Source organism: Molossus molossus, unplaced genomic scaffold (genome assembly GCF_014108415.1).
Source record: "Molossus molossus isolate mMolMol1 unplaced genomic scaffold, mMolMol1.p scaffold_m16_p_6, whole genome shotgun sequence".
Taxonomy (NCBI): domain Eukaryota; kingdom Metazoa; phylum Chordata; class Mammalia; order Chiroptera; family Molossidae; genus Molossus; species Molossus molossus.
In genome coordinates this window covers 33,709,788-33,731,930 of record NW_023425399.1, presented here as the reverse complement: position 1 = coordinate 33,731,930, position 22,143 = coordinate 33,709,788, and the positions used below count along the sequence as shown (strand labels likewise).

At 37.7% G+C, this 22,143-nt stretch overlaps 1 pseudogene; it reads left to right on the top strand.

Annotated features, from left to right (window-relative positions):
• The first annotated feature begins 15,988 nt into the window (after window positions 1-15,988).
• Window positions 15,989-16,340, top strand: LOC118618527 (annotated as a pseudogene).
• The last annotated feature ends 5,803 nt before the right edge of the window (window positions 16,341-22,143 follow it).

Sequence of the window (22,143 nt, the reverse complement as noted above, 5' to 3'; positions counted from 1 at the left end):
GAATCGTCCTGCGACCACTCATTAACCAGTGTCAATATTCACAATATTCCAAGTTAGACAACCATTGAATTGCATCTACCAGAGGCCAAGCACTTGGCAAATTCTCTCTTTGTACACAATACAATAAATTCTAATGTTGATATTAATTTCCTTCCATTTTAGGAAACAGGTAACAAGACATCCTAGGTTTTGAAAATGGAATGTTCAATTATCTGTCAGTTTGTATAGGAGAAAACTGAGTTAATAGTTTTTGTTGTCTGTTCATTGTGCCTTCTCTCTCTCCCCCCATCTCTGTTCCTTTTCACACACACACTTACACACTCACCATCCCTTCATTATGTGCCAAAGGTTTCAACAGTCAAAGCACGTTGAGCATAAAGCCAAGTCTTGCTTGGCAAGGAGGTTTTGATTCCATGGAACTTTAGATAAAACAACTCACTAAGTCAAAATGGCTTGTCTGAGCTTTGGAATCAGATAAACAGGGGTCAGTGAACTGTGGCTAAATCTGGCTCATCACCTGTTTGTGTACACCTGCAAGCTAAAAGCAGTCTTTACATTTTTAAATAGTTGAAATTTTTTTTAAAAAGTCTAATAGTTTGAGACACCTGAAAGTTTTATAAAATTCCGATTTCAATGTCCAAAGTAAAGTTATATTGGATTACAACTACTACATGCGTTTATATTGTATATGACTACTTCACACTTCAACAGAAGAGTGGGGGCAGTTGCAACGAGACCACACAGCCCACAAGGCAATTTACTTTACAGAAAAAGTCGGCCAACCCATGAGATAGACCTGCATTTTATTTCACCACTTAATATCTCTAAGACATTAAACAAGTTCCTTGACCTCTATGATCTCAATTTTCTCTTTCTAAATTAGGAGTAATGATATCTAACTTGCAGGTGTCTAGGATGATGCTTGGAACAACATAGATTGGTTTTTTTGCCACATCTCTTTCCCATGCCTTTCTCTGTGTAGCTGTTGGAGGCATCAGGCCAACAGATGTTGGCAAAGTTTTAATTTACAAAGAAGGCAGACCACGTCATATCTCGGTTGCAAGGACCAGAGCTGGGCTTCTGGGCCTATTTTAGTAAAAGTTATTTTTGGCCAGTACCTGGACTTTTTATTATTTTTCTTTCAACAGAGGTGAAAGTGGATATTAACAAAGTTGCATCTACCACTTTTTCTATTATACTCCTGGGAAACTTGTGACCAAGAGAAAAGTGTGTTTTAGTTGTTAAACTGATAAACCATATAAAATAGGTTAATAAGTATTAAAAGTTGGAGGGTCCAGACAGCCCACTCTAAGAAAATTGGAATTATTTATTCAATATTCAATTACTGTAAAGCATAACAACTCCCACAGTGAGAGCCCAAATCACACGGTCTTTTGAGACTTCCCGGCTGTTATCCAGATCCCTCTGCTTACTTCATTCAGAAATTGTTTTACTGCTAAGTCAACTCAACAAGGAAAATGGAACTCTGAAACCATCTGAGCAGATGATTCCTACCTCAGAAGGAAACTGCTATGTTTAGAAAAGTTAAAAAGTACAACTTGAGTAGTTTTCTATCTAATTGGGAGGCAGTGTGCTCTTGTAGAATGAACTTTGGAAGTAAGCAGAACTGGGTTCAAATGTCAGTGTGTCTCCTACTGCTTTGTGACATTGCCTACCTGCTCTTTGAGCCTTGGTCACCTTATCTAGACAATGGGGGCAATTATTTTTACCTTTTGGGTTGATATGGAATTAAATAAAATGACTTATAGAGCAGTTTAGGAACTTAAGGGCAATGCCTGGCATGTAACAGTTGTTCAGCAATTGTTTGTTCTTCCCTCCCTTCAGATTCCAAATTGAGTCAAGGGTACAAGATTGCCACCATTCTGATTGACTGCCAGTGCCAGGCACTGAGGCTATATGCAAGATCTCAGTTACTATTTGCAGTGGCCCTATATGAGTGATATTTCCAGCTTCAGCTTTTAGATGAAGCTATTGACTATGACATCCTAAAATAATAATGCAAAGTACTCTGTTCTGTCTGTGGGGAATGGTCTGTGGCTGATTGGCTGAGTTGGCCAGTTTGTTACACAAAGATCACTAGTGGTGTCTAGAACTGAAAAGGTGGTAGAAATAATAAATTTAACCTTGACAACATTTAACAGTGTTTCATGAAATATACTGAAAATACACTTACACATACGGTTCACTGAATTTTCACAAACTAAACTCACCTTTGTAACCAGCACCCAGACTCAAAAACAAAACAGGACCTGCACCCATGAAGCCCTGGTCATGCTTTTTTCTGGTCACTAATCTCCAAGGATTACCACTATCCTCACTTTTTCTAATAACACAGATTAGTGGTGACTGCGTTGTATTTTATGTAACTAAAATTATACCCTGTTTTTTCTTTTATGTCTGAATTATTTTTGTTCAATATTTATGTTTATAAGATTTACCTATATTGACAGATGTAATTAAGATTAGATCACTCACCCTCAATATTGTAGAGCACTGGATTTTGTGAACATGCCATAATTTATGTATTCATTCTATGGTTGATGGGCATTTAGGTAATTCTAGTTTGAAGGTTTTTGAGCATTCTACTACATGTCTTTTGGTGGCTATATTATACATTTATGTTGAGAACATACCTAAAGGTAGACTGGCTGAATCCAAGGGGTTATATCAATTTATACTCCCACCAGCAATGTCCCACATCCCTGGCAATAGTCAAACTCTTCAAACTTCTACATTTTCACCATTCTGGTGATTCCTCCTCGCAATTTTTAAGTTCTTCCCCACATACAAAAATTATTCAACCACAAAAGTAAAAGACAAAAAGTGAAATAAGGAAAAAGAGTTGAGAGAGCATCACAAAGACACCATGAAAAACATGAAGGTCATGGACAGATACTTACTTAGCTACTGGACAGCATCATCGTCATCAGTGAATGTACGTGGAACTCACTTCAGTATGAATGACTCAGCCCCCTCCTCCATGGTGCATTTAAATTAAATTTCTGGACACAACACCTAAGGCAAGAGAAACAAAGGAAAAAATGAACACATGGGACTACATCAAACTAAAAAGCTTCTGCACAGCAAAGGAAACAATCATCAAAATGGAAAGGGAACACATTATATGGGAGAGCATAATTGCCAATGATATATCAGATAAGGGGTTAACTTCCAAAATATATAGAGTACTCACACAACTCAATAAAAGGAAGACAAAGAACCCAATTAAAAAGTAGGCAGAGGAGCTGAATAGACACCTCTCCAAAAAGGACATACAAATGATAAAGAGACATATAAAACAAATGCTCAATATCACTAATCATTAGAGAGATGCAAATTAAAACAACTATGAGGTATCACTTCACACCTGTCAGAATGGCTGCAGTCAACAAATTATCAAACAACAAGTGTTGGCAAGGGTGTGGAGAAAAGGGGACTCTAGTACACTGCTGGTGGGAATGCAGACTGGTGCAGCCACTAGAAAAACACTATGGTGTTACCTCAAAAAATTAATAAGTGAACTCCCATTTGACCCAATGATCCCACTCCTAGGAATATTCCCTAAGAAGCCTGAAACATCTATCAGAAAGAATATATGTACCCCTATGTTCATAGCAGCACTATTTACAATAGCTAAGTTCTGGAAACAGCCCAAGTGTACATCAGTAGATGAGTGGATAAAAAAGCTGTGATACATGTACACAACTGAGTGCTACACAGCTGTAAGAAAGAAAGATCTCTTATTCTTTGAGACAACATGGAGGGACCTGGAAAGTATTATCCTAAGCGTAACAAGCCAAGCAGAGAAAGACAAATATCACATGATCTCACTTATTTCTGTAATATAATGAACTAAACATACTGATGAACAAAATACACCCAGAGTCATAGAAGTAGGGTACAGACTGACAATCTTCAGAAAAGGGGGAGAGGGGAGGAAAGGGATAAACCACAGAACTTATATGCATGTATGCATAACTTATGAACAAAGCTGGGGATGGGGTGGGGAAGATGGGGAGGAGGGTGTCAAGATGGGGGGGGGGACATCTGTAACAAAAATAAATTAATAAAAATAAATAAATAAAAAATAACTTAAATTTCTGTAATAAGATTCTGTTTTTCCATCATCCCACATTTTTACTTCATAATTGCATTTCACTGCTTGGGTTTCCCAGGATAGCCTTAATGAAATTTGGGTTATTGGCAAAGAACAAGTAGGAGAAATAGGAGAAGACTGGGCTCCAGATCCAGAACAGTCAGTAAGCATAAATATGTGTTTCAAGTAAGGTAGAGGAGCCTGGGTTGGGCCCATAAGACTCATCTAAAGAGACCACTTCACCATCTGATACAAGGTAATAGTGATGCCTTGCATTGGTGCAGCCTTTTTCAATTTATAAAATGTCATGGTGTTTGGCCAATGTGGCTCAGTGGCTGAACGTCGACCCATGCACCAAGAGGTTGCCGATTTGATTCCCAGTCAGGACACATGCACAGGTTGTGGGCCAGATCCCCAGTGGGGGGCATACAGGAGGCAGCCAGTTGATGCTCTCTCTCATCAATGTTTCCATCTCTCTCTCTCCCTCTTCCTTCCTCTCTCTCTGAAATCAATAAGGAAAAAAAAAAATTTTTTAATAAATAAATAAAATGTCTTGGGAATCTATGTAGCACCTGGAAATAAACAAGTCCTGTGAAAGCAACAAGCTGAAGGGCTGCTGCTTAGCTGGCTTCACACCAGAACCCTTCTGCATGGTCAGGTAGGGGCTGCCCTCATGAAATGAGGGTTTCTGACAATGACAGGAGCCATCACAGCTCTCTCTCTCTCTCTCTCTCTCTCTCCTGATCCTTATATTCTGTGTCATGCCCTCTGACCTTGGGGACAAGCTGAAAATGGACTTCCCTCTCTGCCCCACCATGACATTTCCTGTGCAACTTACATCCCCACTCCCCACAGCAACCCCAGGCAGTGTGGTTTTACCACTGTGTGTCCTTTAGCACATGGCCCATACTCCAAAGCTCATAATAATTGCCAATCCTTACTGAGTGCTCATTACCTGCCAAGTAGTGTGCTAAACACATTACATGCATTATGTGTTTTGATTTTACTTAATCCCCACAAAGCTCCGAGTCACACAGCACATAATTCACAAGGTGTAGCATGAATCTTGATCTGCTTTCTCTCAAGTCCAGGGCTCTTTCTCTTTGGGCCAGGCTCTTCCTATTTCTCCCCTCTCCATAATACACCCATTCCTCCTGATGCTTAAGACTCCACAATTCTGTGTCAGAAGTGTGTTTGTGTTTGTCTGATGCATTAATGTTTAATGAGCACATTATTTAGCCCTTAAGGAAAACATGTTGAGAAGGAAAATGACCCTTTGTAAACTGGGGCCTTGATAATGGGCTTCAGAGAGGTCAAGGAACATGAATTGCTGGATGATTTTCCCTGCCCATTCAGATTTCTAAATCCACAAATATATTTGTAGATTTCCTTTGAGACAACTCTCTCAGACACTGAGGCAAAGGTCAGCTCAGAAGGTAAGGATAAGGTAGACACCAAATTATTCTTTCAATCCCAACATAAAACAAATGAGTCCCCTTTCATTCTTTAAGTTTAATTATTGTACCCAACAACGTATTAACCCCAAAGTAGGTACAGCTTAAAGAAACAAAATAGACACTTGAAAAGGTCTTGATAATTCATGGTTGATAGAATCATAAAAGGTCCATTCAACTCACTGGGATATTGTGGGAATACATGTTGATGGTTAACATCAGGGGAAGCAGAGGTTCCTCCACCATCAGCCCTGATACCACCAAAGTAAGAAGAACAGTTTCATCTCTTCCTCTTGGGGTAAGATCCCAAACCCCTAATAACACTTCCAATCACCTGAGGAGTATAGCTTCTGCCTAGTTCATGTGACTCATCTCTCGCTAGTCTGTGTGGTAGTCATACAGCAACACCCTTCCTTGCATACCCAAGTGCTTACTCATATCCAGGCCTTCACCTGTGTGGCCTCTCTGCCAGGAAAGCACTGTATTGCCCTTGTTACCTGATGAACTTTCTCTCATTCCCTAGACATCAGTTGAGATTTTTGCAAGGAACCTTTATCAAGTCTCCACAAGTGGGTAAGATCCCCCTACCCATAATGGCCTCTCTTGCATTAACCCCATGTCCATTTTTCATGCTGATTAGAATTGCCTATTCATGTGTCTATGTCTTTGAATATTTTGCTCACCAGGTATCCATACCCTAGCATGAGGCCCAGCCCACAGAGAGTACTAAAATATCTTTTTATTTTGAATTAACTGAAAATGTGTTTATTAAACAGAGATCGTTTCTTCTAATCAAACAACAGTAGATCCCTAAGCCGCTTTCAACCATCAAAAACAAGCTTGCCACTCTTTCTGGGAAAGAAGGAGAAAGGAAAAAACTGACAGAAGAAAGCCTAGACTCTGTCAGACCAAATAAATTAATTCTACTTAGCCAACAAGTAAATACAGGATTAGGAGTCAAAGGCTACAGAAAAATCCCCTTTCTTGGCTTGTGCAGAATGCATGGCCAGCTCCAAGAGATCTTCTATTTTTCCAGACGCTTTTGTTGTTTAATTGTTCAGAAAAAAAAAAAAAAAAAAAAGAAGAAGAAGAAGGAAATTCGTGCACTCCCACGGAAACCTGTTTTACTAGCTGTATCTTATATGGCTGCGGAAGGTCTTATGGAAAAGAGGGAGTTGACAATATGCATCTTTCCAACTCCAGAACATACATCCAGGTCTTATAAGAGACTCCACTTTCTGAGTTTTCCTCGCGTTCCTCTTAGAGCTGCTGTGTCATTAATTGAACTTGTATTTTAGTACTTGTGTCAACTATTCCCTTTGTGGTTCACTCCCACTCTTTAACCTGGCATGTGACCACATGTAAATGTACATTTTTTATGGTCCTATAATCTCAGGACATTTAAATATTCCTTGCTTAAAGGCATACAGTGAGTTCAAGTGGAAAACTCAGGAGGTTTCTGATTATTTAGAAGCAGTTTGTGTGCTGGTTCTAAGTGCCTCACGGCTTCAGTCCTTGCAGGCACTAAAGCAGAGCAAAGATAAGGTCCTGGCACCTAACTAACTCTTCAAGACCTTTAAAACATAGAAAGTATTAAATCTCACTTGCAGATGCCTATAGCTGCTTTTTCACTGCAAGGCTTCCTTCTCAAGAGTTACTCCTCTATTTCTATTGTATTACCAGTCCATCTTTAGAACTCATATTCTTTCCCAAGCTTGCATGAATCTCCTTGGATGGCCTTAAATAAATGATAGAATTGGGCTCCGGATCCAGGAAATGGACTCTTTATGTTCCGCAGAAAACCTTCCTAATAGTCTCTCAACTCATCTTTCTTCTATTCAAATCTTGTGCTTCACTTGTTTAAAAGATTTTTTTAATGATTTTTACAGAGAGAGGAAGGGAGAGGAAGAGAAAAAGAAACATCGATGTGAGAGCAGAACATCGATCAGTCGCCTCCTGCATGCCCCCTACTAGGGATCAAACCTGCACCCCAGGCATGTGCCCTGACCAGGAATCGAACCAGCAACCAGTTGGTTGGGATGACGCCCAACCAACTGAGCCACTCCAGCCAGGGCATCGTTCTTAATTTTTACAGTTGAATATTTTGTGGATGTGGGGCAAGAGCCAAAAGGTAGGCAAAATGCAAAAAAAAACACCCTAAAAACCCCCAAATCTAGTTCATATTTAGATTCTGTTTTTCCTCAAAATAAGCATCATTTCTTTGTCACTGACCACAGGAAATCACAAATCAAAAGAAAATTTGTAAGTGTTAATTTGATGAAAAATACAGCATCTACCTCTCTACTTTAATGTCATTCAATTAATTTCCTATACCCAAGAACCTTAAGATGTTTTTCCATAATTCAAGTGTAACTTCCATATGCCAAATAGGTCTGTTACTTTTTCTCTCTCTTTCTCATTTTTCTACTTGTGTTTATTGTTGTTGTTTTATTTTTAAATTCCATTTGTTTCTGAAGGATTGTAATGAGAAAAAAAAAAGGCAACAGGTTTTGAAGCTTAGTATAAAGTTATACTTAATATAAAGTCGCACACCTCCATTGACCAGCAAACATCTGCCCAGTGGGTTTGCTCAGGAATTCATTTGGAAGTAGCCACCTCACCAGACCACTACCTAATGGGCCCAAGGCCCCCAACGTTTTGGTCAAGGTCTTCTTCATTTCCAGGCCACTCGATTCTACATTCAAGGGCTCCACAATAAACGACTGGAAAAAGTTAGATTTCTAGCACTCCACATTTCCATCATGGGTTTGTTTGTAGTAAAAACTGCCCACCAAGGTGTGGTTTAGATTTATTTTGTTTTTGTCTGTTTGCTTCCTCTTTGATTTTTACAATTTACGCTAATGGATCATTCTCATCCAAGTGAAAAATATTACTTGTTAATTTCAACTTGTCATATCTGGCCCAAACTCGTGGTCATGACCTTTTAGATTTTAGGTCAATCTTAAAGTCAACTTACGTCTATCATCTACAAATTGTGTTCTCCCTCAGCATTGCATCCATAGCTCACTTGCTAACCATACTTTCAAATCTTCATCCAAAGCTCTGTTAGTAAAGGCCGTTTATGAAACAAGCTTCGGTGCCCACTACTTATGGCTGGACTTTAAAAGACTGGGTTTTGTCTTGGCCAGTGTTGCTTAGTGGTTACAGCATCAGCCCGTGGACTGGGAGATCATGGGTTCAATTTCCAGTCAAGGGCATGTACCTGGATTGCAGTTTCAATGACTGGCCCTGGTTGGGGTCATGCGCAAGGCAACTAATCGGGAGGTGTGTGTGTCTCTCTTTCCCTCCCTCCCTTCCACTTTATCTAAAAAATCTGTGGAGAATATCCTTGGGTGAGGATTAACCAAAAAAATTAATAAATGAATAAAAATAAAATAAAAGACTGGGTTTTTATTGATATAGGTCCTCAGATAGGTGTCAGGAAGATCTGACAGTAAAAACTAGTGACAGATGATGGGGGTGTGACATTTCCATCACCTGAGTTTTCTAAGAATGGAAAGTCTTACAAACAGGGATAGCTTCTGATGACGTGAAGGTGAAACTGAACAACTGTTTTAGGTCTTCCCTGGGTTTGTGAAATTGTTTTGTTTGGTATATTGGAAAAGAAAATTATCCTTCCTTTACCAATATTTCTATTTTATATATTCATATTTTTAAAAGAGTCAGCCTTGGAGGAGGTAACAGTCTTGTGGAAAGCTGATTCTCATTCTCATTTTTGGGGATCGCCCTACAGTAGGGTCTTTTCACCATCTCCCTCTACACGTTCCGAGAATGAATCGGCAAGACCGTTTTTCTTTGGTGGAGGCCCACATACATCTCAGAGACTTCTATACCCATTCCAAAGTAGGGAATGGAATTCAGAGGCAGTTTTATTTATCTGCTTATTTATATATACCTAAACTTGCACTAAAAAAAATAATTGAGGTAGATGGCCAAAAATAAATGCGAGAAATTCCTGACACAACCCTCCCTCTGTCTCCTTGAGCCTCCAGCTCACTCATGCATATCAGAGCACAGCATGAAGCTTACTGACTGACAGTTGTATAACATGGAAGGTTTCTTTCAATATTGTGTGTACTTACTAGGTGTCTGCGACTTTGAGGCATAAATGATTATGCTCTGATATACTCATGAGACGTGATCAAATTACATTCATGCACAACAGAATCTACTTTGCACCTTTTTCTGTGATTTTAAATACTTGAAATCCAATAAGAACCTTCAGGAAATACCACACCTGTTTTTCAAGTATGTTTACATTGTGTGCACATTCGTAACTGTCACATTCTCATGGCATTTATAACTTTGGGTAAATAGTGAGAGAAAGAAATTTAGTGAGGCAATAAGTGAGTGATTATGGAAAACCATCTAAATCCCAAGAAAAGGACATTTGGGGTTTCATGTTAAATATGGAATTGTCTCTAGAATAAACTTGCTTCTTTCTCATACCAATCTAATTGTTTCAGGTAAGAATTATCAATTAAAATTAGTGTGTGAAAGTTTGATGAGAAACATGAGTTTTACATAGTCTCAAAGTATCTCTCCACAGAATACTTATTACAATAACAAAATTTGTACCTTTATAGTGAAAAAACCCAACAGATACCCCTTAAGCAAGTGATCAAAGTGAACATCAGCCATGTGGTGTCAACATCATGTGCCTCTGGATAGCTGCACTGAGAAGGACACAGTATCGCTTCTGCTGTATTCCTACTAAACGTGCATAAGCTGAAAAAAAACACAAGGAACCATCAGACAAACTCAAATTGAGAAACCTTTTACAAAATAACTGCCAAAACCTCTTTCAGGTTCAAGGTCACAAAAACACAAAGGAAGTCTGTGAAAATGTTTCCTATTAGAGGAGAATAAGTGAATATGAAAAGTAAATGTAACATATAATCCCAGATTGGATTCTGGAACAGAAATAGGACATCAGTGGGATCACTGGTGAAACTGAATGAATTCTATGGTTTAGACAACAGGGTAATATTAATGTTAATTTACTGATTTTGATCATTCTACTGTGGTTATACTGAAATTATTTATATTATATTACCAACTTTTTTATAAGTCTAAAATTATTTCTAAGTGAAAAGTTAAAATGAGCCTTGGCCAGTTAGGCTCAGCGGTTGGAGCGTCAGCCTACGGACCAGAGTGTTCTGGGTTCGGTTCCCGCCAGGGGCACATACCAAAAAGCAAAGGAAAAAAAAAAAAATGAAAGCATATATGTCACCTCTGATAGCTTGCTACAGAAGGAAAAATGATAATGGTTGAAAATTTAAATGTCTGAGAACTGCTATATATGATATATAAAGTCTCTTTCCATGCAAAAGTTTCATAATCCCATGGACCCTGAATTTAGCAAACCAGAATGTGTCAGGATCAATCGCTTTAAAAAAAATTATTTAAATCTGCCTCCAATTGAACAGTGAGAGAGAGAGTGAAAATTCATTTGAATTTCTTATATCTTGATGTTTATACCAGAGCTGTAGGATCAGCTAACACTTTCACGAGAGACACTGGTTGTCTGAAATAAATATGCTATTGTTTTGTCCATTAGTAAGGGTGTGTGTGTGTGTGTGTGTGTGTGTGTGTGTGTGTGTGTAAAATCTGTGCATTTAATTCTAGGTAATATATGAAGTTGATAATACAAAGTATCCCTACTCATTCCACCTTGGGTTAGCTTCACACCCAGCTTCTTGTTTCTCACAGTTGGGCTGTTCACAGATTAAATTTTTCATTTTAATTCCCCTGAAATACTCAGGAAATAACTTCACTGTTGGGGTACAGAAAACAATATACAATTGATTCTGTGAGCTCATTTAAATATAAAATGTGTCATTGGACCTCCATGTTAATTTTTTAAAATAACAATCTGTACTTAACTTGGCAATATCCACACTCTAAAATGAAGGTAGAAAAGTATATTTGAATTTGAAAACAAATTTCGTGACTGAAAGCAACCTCAGGAATTGAATTATTTATCATCCCTGATTCTTATGCTTCAAAAGGCTGTGTAAGGGAAGTGTTGGTGTTGTTTGCACCAAGGGTACTCACGCTCTTCTCCCAGACCCCGGGAATGGCGGGAACAGACTGGACACAGCACCCTGGACTTCTGGCTTTTGCTCTGTCACTCACCAAATAGCCTCATTTTTTCAATGTAGATAGAGGAGATTGGGCAAGCAAGTGTTTTTAAACGTTCTGTGATGGAACTCCTTAGAAATCTGATGAAGCTTGTGACCTCTTCTCGGAATGTTTTAAATGAATTAAAAATACATATAATTACAAAAAATTAATTACATAAAAGACGGTGCTCTAATAACATGTATTTTCTTTAGTAACACATTCAATAATACTATCTAGCAGTAGATCTAATAACTACCACAACTTCAAAGAAGTGATGAGCATAAATTATATCTTGAGATAACCTAAAACACTATGTGATATGAAGACATTTTTTCATTTCTACTGTGTGAAAAATCACAGGGGCAGGTGATGTCCCTGTGGTTTGTTGCCCATGTATGAAATGGAAAGCAATAGTAAATTTCAATTAGAGGTTAATGAAAACAAAAATGTCATTATTTTCCCATCCACATTTGCCGATTCCCTGGGTTCTCTCCAAGGGTTCCTTGTTTTCAAACTTCTGGGTTAGCTGACCTCCAGGTTCCCTTCCAGCCCCTGAGTCTGTCACTTCTGTATCTTCTCCAGCCAGGCACCTTGAGAGGGACCCTAGTCAGCCATGTCTGTGTGTGTGCTTCTCTCTGGGGACTCAAGTTCAACGAGATATCAAAATATTTCATTTGCAAGTCTTGGCTGCTATACAGCACTTAAGCAAAGCAGAGCCAGTTTTCCTAGTTGAGATTGGTCAGCATCAGGTTCATTTGTCTAGCATTTCACAAAATATTTTCCCACATTTGTCCAACTGCAGTTTGAAGGCTGTAACTGACAATATAAATGTGCCCTAAGGTGGAAAGTCCGACCCCATTTCCCTGAGTGATTTCCAGGGTTGGCCATTTCAATGCAGATGCCCAGAATCAAGGGATCTCCATGGATCTGCTAATTATTCCCCAGACTTTTCCACCGGCAATAAAAATCCCATTTGTTGCAGCTTGTTGGCAGAACAGCCCCCATTTTCACAGTGGTGGCATTAATTAGCAAAAACTTGTGAAAATTACCAGAGTTTATAGGTTTTAAGGGGAGAGAAAGAAAGGACCCTGAATCACTTCTAAATATTCTTATAAATCCTCCCCATAGCAACAAGGGGCTAAAAGCGCACTTGTCTTAGATGCTGTGATTTTTTTTTTTTCTATTTGTATTCCTAAGTGGAAATTAATCGAGGCCTCAGGTTTCCATTAATGTAGTAATTTTGGTGACTCCTAAATGTAGAAAGATGGTGAATTTCTCTGATAATCAATCATCACTTCCTGATGGCCTGGTGGCACCTCACCCCGGGGATGGAAAAACCCTGGATGCTCTGTTCTTGAAGGGAAGACCCCTTTCAAGGTGCTCTAGAAACAAGCTGTCTCTCCAGGGTTCCAGTAGATATTCCAGGGGATGGCACTGGGTCTGAGGATTGGAGAGTGATGAGATGTGTCCCTGCCCTCCAGCCTGGAAAGATACACCATCTTTAACCTCAGAGATATCTGATACACCCACACAAAGAGGGAGACTGATGGAGGAGGAAGAATGAAGATGGAAACATTCATCAATGGTTTGATCAAGTCTTTATTTTGAAGCAGTTTGAGGGTTTTTTTGTTTGTTTGTGTTTCTAAATTAAATAGCCCTATTTTCTATTTAGCACCTTATCTATCAAGAGAAAATGATCTGTCTTACTCTTAAAACCCAGGACTTAATCACTTTCTAAGCAAGTGTGACTCTAGCTTTACTTCTGAAGGGTTAAACAAATGGATAAAGGGTAATAAATCTTCCCTCTTCACTTTCAATGAGTTTCAGAATGTTTTCCTCCCTAATTCCTACCCTGAGCCAACAATCACTGCTGACTTTAGCTAAGAATTTTATTTTTTAATTTTTTTATAGCTGCAATGTGAGTTTCCCATGCAGTTTTTATTAACTCTGTTTCATTGCAAGGCCTTGCAAGCAAAAATGGCCCTTATTTTTATTTGGAGAAATCTATTTCAGTGACAATCTAGCCTCAGGGCAGCTATATGTCAATCTCTTTTCTTTTTTTTCTCCTGTTGAAACAAGCATGGGAAAGTTGCAAGAGAAAATGCCACACAGGGCAGGGCTGAAGGAAGTAGCTTACCAACCCTCATTTTTAGGCAGCTCAAGACCAGAAAGTGCAAGGGAAGTAGTTGACTGGAGGGTCCAATCATGTAAGGTGGAAGAAATCTCCTGTATGTCTACCAACACTTATTCCAAACCCATGGAAAGCCTTAAGTTCTCACCACTTATCAACTTTCCCAGAGCTAACATCATTGGGATTATGCTGGGAGGGTGGAGTATAATATTTACAATAAGAAACATGTCTTCTTAAAAAGACAATGGGAGCTATGCTCCTGATGTTTCTGGGTTGCCACCCCAGGGCTTCCTGAACTTTCTTTGCTGTGACCCTTGAAATAAAGCCAAATCCTTCAGAGATAGGCACCTGAAGGGAAGGGTAGGAATTATTAGAGATCAAACCCCAGCAGCTCACACTGCAAAATGAGGGTACAGCAGCTGGGCAGCTGGAAATGTAAACATCCTGAGGCCAGGTTCCCCAACACACAAGCTTGTCATCTGAAGCCTCCCTGATTAACTGAAAACAGTATTTGAAACTTCAACCCCTAAAGCTAAATTCTGAAAACAAATGGGAAAACATTGTAATGGGAATGAGGAGTAGGGGTATGAATGTCTTTGAATGAACCTGGCCTTGTCCCAGATCTTCACATCTTTACATCAGTTCTCTTAATCTTCTCATCAACATTGCCATGCAAACTTTATTTTCATTATTTTATAAATGAAGATGTGGTTGGCAAGAGAATTAGCAGCCAAATAAACAGTAATGTAACTTATATGCTCTCTTTATTCAGCAGAATTAGAAAAGAACTCTTTCTCTTTTACCAAGAGAGCATTGGAAGAAACCCTAGAGAGCATGTGGTCTTACTTCTCATTTTTTGGCTAATGGGTAATAGAAGAGGAACAAATCTGGTCCACAATTTGTTTTTGTAAATAAAGTTTTATTGCAACATGGCCACAAATGTTCATTTACATATTGTCTACAAGTTTATATTACAGAGGCAGAGTTGAGTAGCTGCAATTAAGATCATATGGCCTGCAAAACCTAAAGTATGTACTATCTGGCCCATTACTGAAAATTTCTGCCAACACTTACTAGAGATCATTTTGAGAATTGACATCTTAATAATATTGAGTGTTTCAATACATCATTATGATATAGTTCTTTATTTATTTGGATCTTCTGTCCCTGGAGTGTTTTGTATTTTTTAATGTATAAGTCTTGTACATTTTTGTTAGAAATAAATGTAAGCATGTTATGCTCTTTGATGCTATTCTAAATGCTATTTTTAATTTTATGTTTTAATTGTTTGCTGTTGGATATACAAATGCAGTTGATTTTGTATATCAACCTTGAGTACTGAAACGTCGTTAAACTTACATATTAGTTCTAACAGCTTTTTTGTAGGTTCCTTAGGTTTGTCTACATAGATAAAAATGCCATCTGTGAATAAAGAATTGCATTCTCTTTCCTTCTTTATGCCTATTTTTCTTTTTCTTGCCTTATTGCACTGGTGCGCCCTGCAGTACAATGTCAATGGAAGTGGCATGAGTGGATATCCTTGTCTTCTTAGGATCTTAAGGGAAAATCAATCAATAGTCACCATGAAGTATACTGTTGTTTTCTCCTTGAATTTTCTAGTCCTTCACGTTTTCTTTTTTTTTTTTTTCTTTTTTACCTTTCAATGATTTTTTGACTGACAAAATAATAAATAAAAAGTCTAAGTAATGAGAGATGGGAATGTTTACTAATTAGTCCTGTCTTATGTTCAGATTGGCTACTTGACCTGTTTGATAGGGAAATAGGGAGATGAAGAGAGTCAGAAAGAACAGCAGAAAGATGCCCCTTCTAGCACTATTGATCTTTGAAGAGAAAATCTTGAGTAAGAGTAGAAAATGGCACAACTGCTTTGCAAAACTATTTTCTTCTGATAGTTTCTTGTAAAGTTAAACATGCACTTGCCCTCTGACCCAAAACATCTCCTCTGTGTATCTACATAAGAGAAATAAGTGCATGTGCCAACAAAAGACTTGTACATAAACTTTTACACCAGCTTTATTTATAACGCCAAGAATTACATACAATCTAAATGCCCTTCTGCAAGAATAGATTTTAGAATAATGGTAGCTCTTCTGGGTACGGTGACTTCAGACATTCACAATGGTCCGGTGTTTGACATTACATTGGCAGCTGTCCTACAATACAGCGTCTAACAAAACCAGGCTATCCCAAATCCCTGGTAATGGAATTGTTTACCTTTATACCACGAAGGTTGGGAAAGCACCCAAATCTGCATGTGGCGAGTGCCCTGGCCAGCTTCGTAGAGTCTGTGCTCTGAGACTTAAAGTTCTAATTAATGAGTTTGTCTAAAATGAAAAAACATGTCAGCAGGGCCTGTGGTGGATCCGCGCGTGCCAAATGCGTCCATGACAGGGTCAAGCATGCTCTCCTTCTTGAGGAGCAGAAAATCATTGTGAAAGTATTGAAGACACAACCAGAGTCAGAAAGCTAAATAAAAAATTTAAAAAGAAGCTTTCTTGAGTAATAAACAGTTTTTTTTTTAAGTCATGGTATAATTATACAATGGAATACTATTTAGTGTTAAAAGCAATAAACTCCTGATACATGCAGCAATGTGGAAAAATCTCAAGACTGTATACTTAGTGAAAGAAGTCAGACTCAAAAGAGTACACACTGTTTGGTTCTATGTATGTGAAGTTCTAGAACAGGTCAAACTAATCTAATAAATCAGAATAGTTGTTATGTGGGGTGAGCCATGGGGCAGGGATTCACTAGAAAGGGTCATAAAGGGACTTTCTGGGGAGATAAATCTTGACAGTAGTGGTAGATCCATGGGAGTATATATCTGTCAAAACTCAAACTGTATACTTGGGATCTGTGCACTTCACTGGATGTTACTTAATTCTCAAGAAAAAAATAATAATAATTTAGATAGAGCAAGCCTGCAGGGAAAAGGCAGAGCAGGAATGAGTGAGTCTTCAATGATGCAATTTCGGACACTTAGACCCTGGTACAAAGATCTGCTGGGGATCAAGTAACAGCACCAAGGAACAGCTTCGTGTGTTGGAGTTGGACCCCACAATCTCTACCAACAGATATACCCCAACTAAGCAGAAATGATGTGTGTGCCAAACAAACAAAGCTCCAAGATAAGTACCATATACTCTTTTTCAAATGAATGGCAGGTTCCTGGCCCTTATTCAGAAATTCAGGGGTTGTCAGTGTGAACCTCAAATCACTTGGGCAGCCAGACACCCAGACTTAAGGCCCCTTTCCCCTCATCTGCAAACCATTATGCATCCTTTCAACTTCCTGGATTCACTCAAATGTCCCTTGCACTGTCCTAAATCATTGGACTAATTGACTAAGTGAGTAAATACAATCCAACTTAAAACACATGCAGCAATGCTGGAGAAGTATTGAACTTCTTCAAATACCATTACAACTCTCATTTCTGCCTTTCCCTGTAGTCCTCTTTTAATCCCACTGGATTCTAAGGGGCACTTGAGGAACAGGATCATGGATATGTTTTCTTGACTTTTCTAGAATTTCTGAATGAATTGTAGGAGTCTCCCAGGAGATAAGAGACTAGAGAGTTGAGTTTTTCTCTGTGAAGTTCTAAATTCCTACCCAAGTTCACCATACCCTAGAATTTCAGAGGGCTCGTGAGCACCAATATTTTATGATTAAGAAAACTGATTGCCAAGACAGTAAAATGGACATCACCAAGCTCCCCAATCAGTCAGAACCATGTTAGGACTTTGTACCTTGCTGTTCCTGCCCCCTAGGATTTACATGCAGCCATCATACCAGCAGGTACTCAATAAATGCTTTTATGAAGTATGTATTGGGTGAGGAGAAGGTGATCCTTTCAGGGTAGTGACAAGTTCAAAATGTGCTTTAATACATTTGCTCATCTATACAAATTAAAATGTGTTGAATTGTAAAGATTTTCTTTGAATTTTTTACAGCTATATTTTTTTTCCAGGTGAGAATGTTTTGTCTTCCTAGGTTACAAAGGAGAACTTAAGCAACTGAATTAGAATATCTGCTTTAATTTTTAGTCCAGGAAAAGCAGTGTAACAGAAGAGGAAAATCAGAGACTTGGGAGCTAACTCACCTTAGCTTCTGAGCTAGAAAATGATACTTAATACCACTTTATATCTGTGGATCATAATTGTGAATATTACAAGGTTATTGTGAGAGCCTGAGACTGTGCTTTACATAATGCTTGGCACATAGTAGGATCTCAACAAACAGATATGTTTTTAGTAATGATGGAACTTCATCTTTCTCCAGGCATACGGGAGAATTGGCCCTGAGCCCCAACTCTCCCAGCCCATCACCCCCCTGCCCTGATCCAAATCTATCCCTGGGTCAGAGGTCCAGAAGCAAAGTAGATCATAAAGGCTGTCTTAAGCCAAAGTGATGAAGTCACATTATGGTCCCGCTTTAACTCAGGCCATTAGGGAACTGAAAAGGAATGATACTTGAAGTATCAAGAGCAAGCAAACAAAAGAGGAGATGGCAGCCTGAGCTGCAAAATTTAAACCTATACCAAGCAACGATTCCAAAACAGCCTCAAACTGGGGCACAACAAAACATTATGTAACCAGAAGGCTCCTTTATTTATTCCATTGGCAAACATTTCCTGCTTGGTTTTGTATAAACATGGGTGCAGAATTTCCTAGCAGTCATATCTTCTGTGGGGCCAGCTATCATTACCCTGTTTAGTTCAGAAGGTTGACCTCATTGTTTTAGCAGTTCACTTCTCCCCCTCACACTAGACACTTTAGTAAATTGGCTCCATTTAGGGATGGGGGTTGGGGTTAAATGTTTCTGGACTAACAACACAACAAGGTCACGTTGCCCCAAGTAGCGTCAGCAACGTAAAAGAAACCCTTCTGCACAAGAACTTAGATCTCAAGTAGTTCCTCAGCTTTTCTGAGAGGTGGAAAGAATGCAAAGATACATAAAGACTTAATCCAGGTGGGGTTTCATCTTAGTAAAACCATGTGTACATGAGGAAACTTGGTATGTTCCAGGAGTTATTCTTAGAACTTTACAGATATTAAATCAATCTAAGCACACACACAATATTATACAAGACACCCTATTTTATTCTTATTTTACAAATATTGAAACCAACGCACAGGGGATCAAGATGTCAAGGTTAATAAATGGCAGAGTTCATATTTAAATTCAGGCAGGTGATCTCTACATTCTTTGGTCTTATCCACTGAGCTACACAACAAAATATAGTTCTTAGGAAAAGTAAAGTAGAACAGATTTAACTGTGTCTTCCATGTTATCCCCTAGTTCCCTACCTCACTGATATTCTCTTTCACATGACAATGAACAAGTACTGAGAAACACCGTGTCCTGGACTATATCCTAAGAATTCAGAGCTAAATAGGACATGATCCTGTTCTTTAGATATGCATTGCTGAAAATGTTTGCCCCTAACCACATTTCATTCATTTAAATTAAATAAAATTGAAAACTTGTTTCCTCAGTGGCACTAGCCACATTTTATGTAGCTAGTAGCTAGTGTACTAGATGGTGTAGTTATAGATCATTTTCAGCATTGCAAGAAGTTCTACTAGAGAGAATATTCTAGACTTTGCTACTCAAATTGTTTCCTGTGACCAGTAGGATCAACATCACCTAGGCATTTGCTAAAAATTCAGATATTAGACCCTGCCTCAGATCTACTGGATCAGAATCACCACTTTAACCAGATGCCTAGTAGATTCATGTATACTTTAAAAGTTAAGAATCACTTGAGTCTAGAAACTTCTTTCTATGTTTAATTTCTATTTTAACACTAATCCTCCAAACTTTTTTATTATACACACACACCTGCCTCATTATTTCCATTTCATGCTAAAGTATTCATTGATAACTAAGATGGTTACAATCAAATAGAATGATTTCTTCTCAGTACACTTTCTTATAATAAATGACTTAGGAACCAAAGCAGTCATAAGAGGGAAATTCATAGCATTACAGGCCTACCTCAGAAAACAAGAAAAATCTCAAATAAACAATGTAACTTTACCCTTAAAGGAACTAGAAAAAGAACAACAAACAAAACCAAAACTGAGTAGAAAGAAGGAAGCAATAAAAAGAAGAGCAGTACTAAATGAAATAGAGTCTTTAAAAAATACAAAAGGATCAGTGAAACCAAGAGCTAGTTCTTTGAAAAGATAAACAAGGTTGAAAAACCTTTATCCAGGCTTACCAAGAAAGAAAAAGAGATAGAGAGAAGACCTAAATAAATAAAATCAGAAATGAAAGAGAAGTAACAACTAACACCAAAAAAAAACCAACATAGGATTGTAGGGAAACACTATGAGCAACTATATATCAACAAATTGAAAAACCTGGATAAAATGGGTAAATTTCTAAAAATATACAATTTTCTAAAACAGGAAGAATCAGAAAACCTAACAAACCAAATACAACTAATGAAACTAAAGCAGTAGTCAAAAAAACTCTCAACAAACAAAAGTCCTGAACAGAATGACTTCACAGGTGAATTTTATCAAACATTTAAAGAAGAACTAATACTATTCTTCTCCATCTCTTCCAAAAAATTCAAAAGGAGGGAAGACTCTCAAATTTATTTTACAAAGCCAGCATTAACTTAATTTCTAAACCAGATAAAAACACTACAAAGAAAGAAAATTATAGGCCAATGTTCTTGATGAACATAGATGCTGATATCCTCAACAAAATATTAGCAAACTGAATCCCACAATACAATAAAAAGATCATACACCATGATCAAGTGGAATTTATTCCAGAGATGCAAGGTTAGAACAATATCCACAAATCAATAAATGTGATACACCACTTAAACAAAATGAAGGAAAGAGAATTAAATGATCATGTCAATAGATGAAAAAAAGTATTTGACAAAATCCACCCATTTATGATAAAAATTCTCAGAAAAGTAAAAATAAAGGGAACATACCTCAACATAATAAAGGTCATATATGACAAACCCACAGCCAACATCATATTCAATGGGCAAAAACTATAAGCATTTTTCTTAAGATCAGGAACAAGACAGGGATGTCTGCTTTCACCACTCGTATTCAACATAGTACTAAAAGTCCTAGCCATAGCAGTCAGACCAGAAGAAAAAATAAAATGCATCCAAACTGGAAAGGAAGATATAAAGCTGTCATTATTTGCAGATGACATGATACTATATAGAGAGGATCCTAAAGATTCCACTAAAAAACTACATGAACTGATAAATGAATTCAGTAAAGTGGCAGGATACAAAATTAATATCTAGAAATCAGCTGCATTTTTATACATCAATAATGAATTTACAGAAAGGGAAACTAAGAGAGCAATCTCATTTACATCAGATCTCATTGCAGAGAAAAAACAACAATCTAGTAATAAATTTGACCAAGAATGTAAAAGGTCTGTACTCAGAAAATTATAAGACACCAAAGAAAGAAATTGAATAAGAAAAACAAACACGTGGAAGCATATCCCATGCTTATGAATATAAAAAAATTAACATAATTAAAATATCCATACTACTCAAAGCAATCTATAGATTCAATGCAATTTCCATCAAGATACCAATGGCAAATTTCAGAGAACTACAACAAATATTTCTAAAATTTATATGGAACCACAAAAGACTTTGAATAGCCATAGCAATCTTGAGAAAGAAGAACAAAGATGGAGGAATCATGCTACCTGATATCAAACTATACTACAAGGCTATACAAATCAAAATAGTATGGTACTGACCTAAAAACAGACATATAGATCAATGGAACAAAATAGAGTTCAGAAATACACTCATGCCTTCATGGTCAATTTAATATTTGACAAAGGAGGCAAAAAACATACAGGGGGTAGAGTCTATACAATAAATAATCTCAACATCATTTATTGATATGTGCAAAAAAATAAAACTAGACCATCTTTATATGCCATACACAAGAATAAACTCAAAATAGATTAGGGACTTAAATCTTAGACTCAAAACCATAAAAATCCTAGAAGAAAACATAGGCAGTAAAACTTAATACATTTCTACATTTCTCGTAGCAATATAGTTTCTGATATATTGCCTCAGGCAAGGGAAACAAAAGAAAAAATAAACAAATGGGACTAAATCAAATGGAAAAGTTTTTGCACAGCAAAGAAAACCATCGACAAAGTGAAGAGAACCCACTAAATGGGAGAACATATTCACCAATAATACATCTGATAGGGAGTTAATACTTAAAATTTATAAAGAACTTATAAAACTCAAC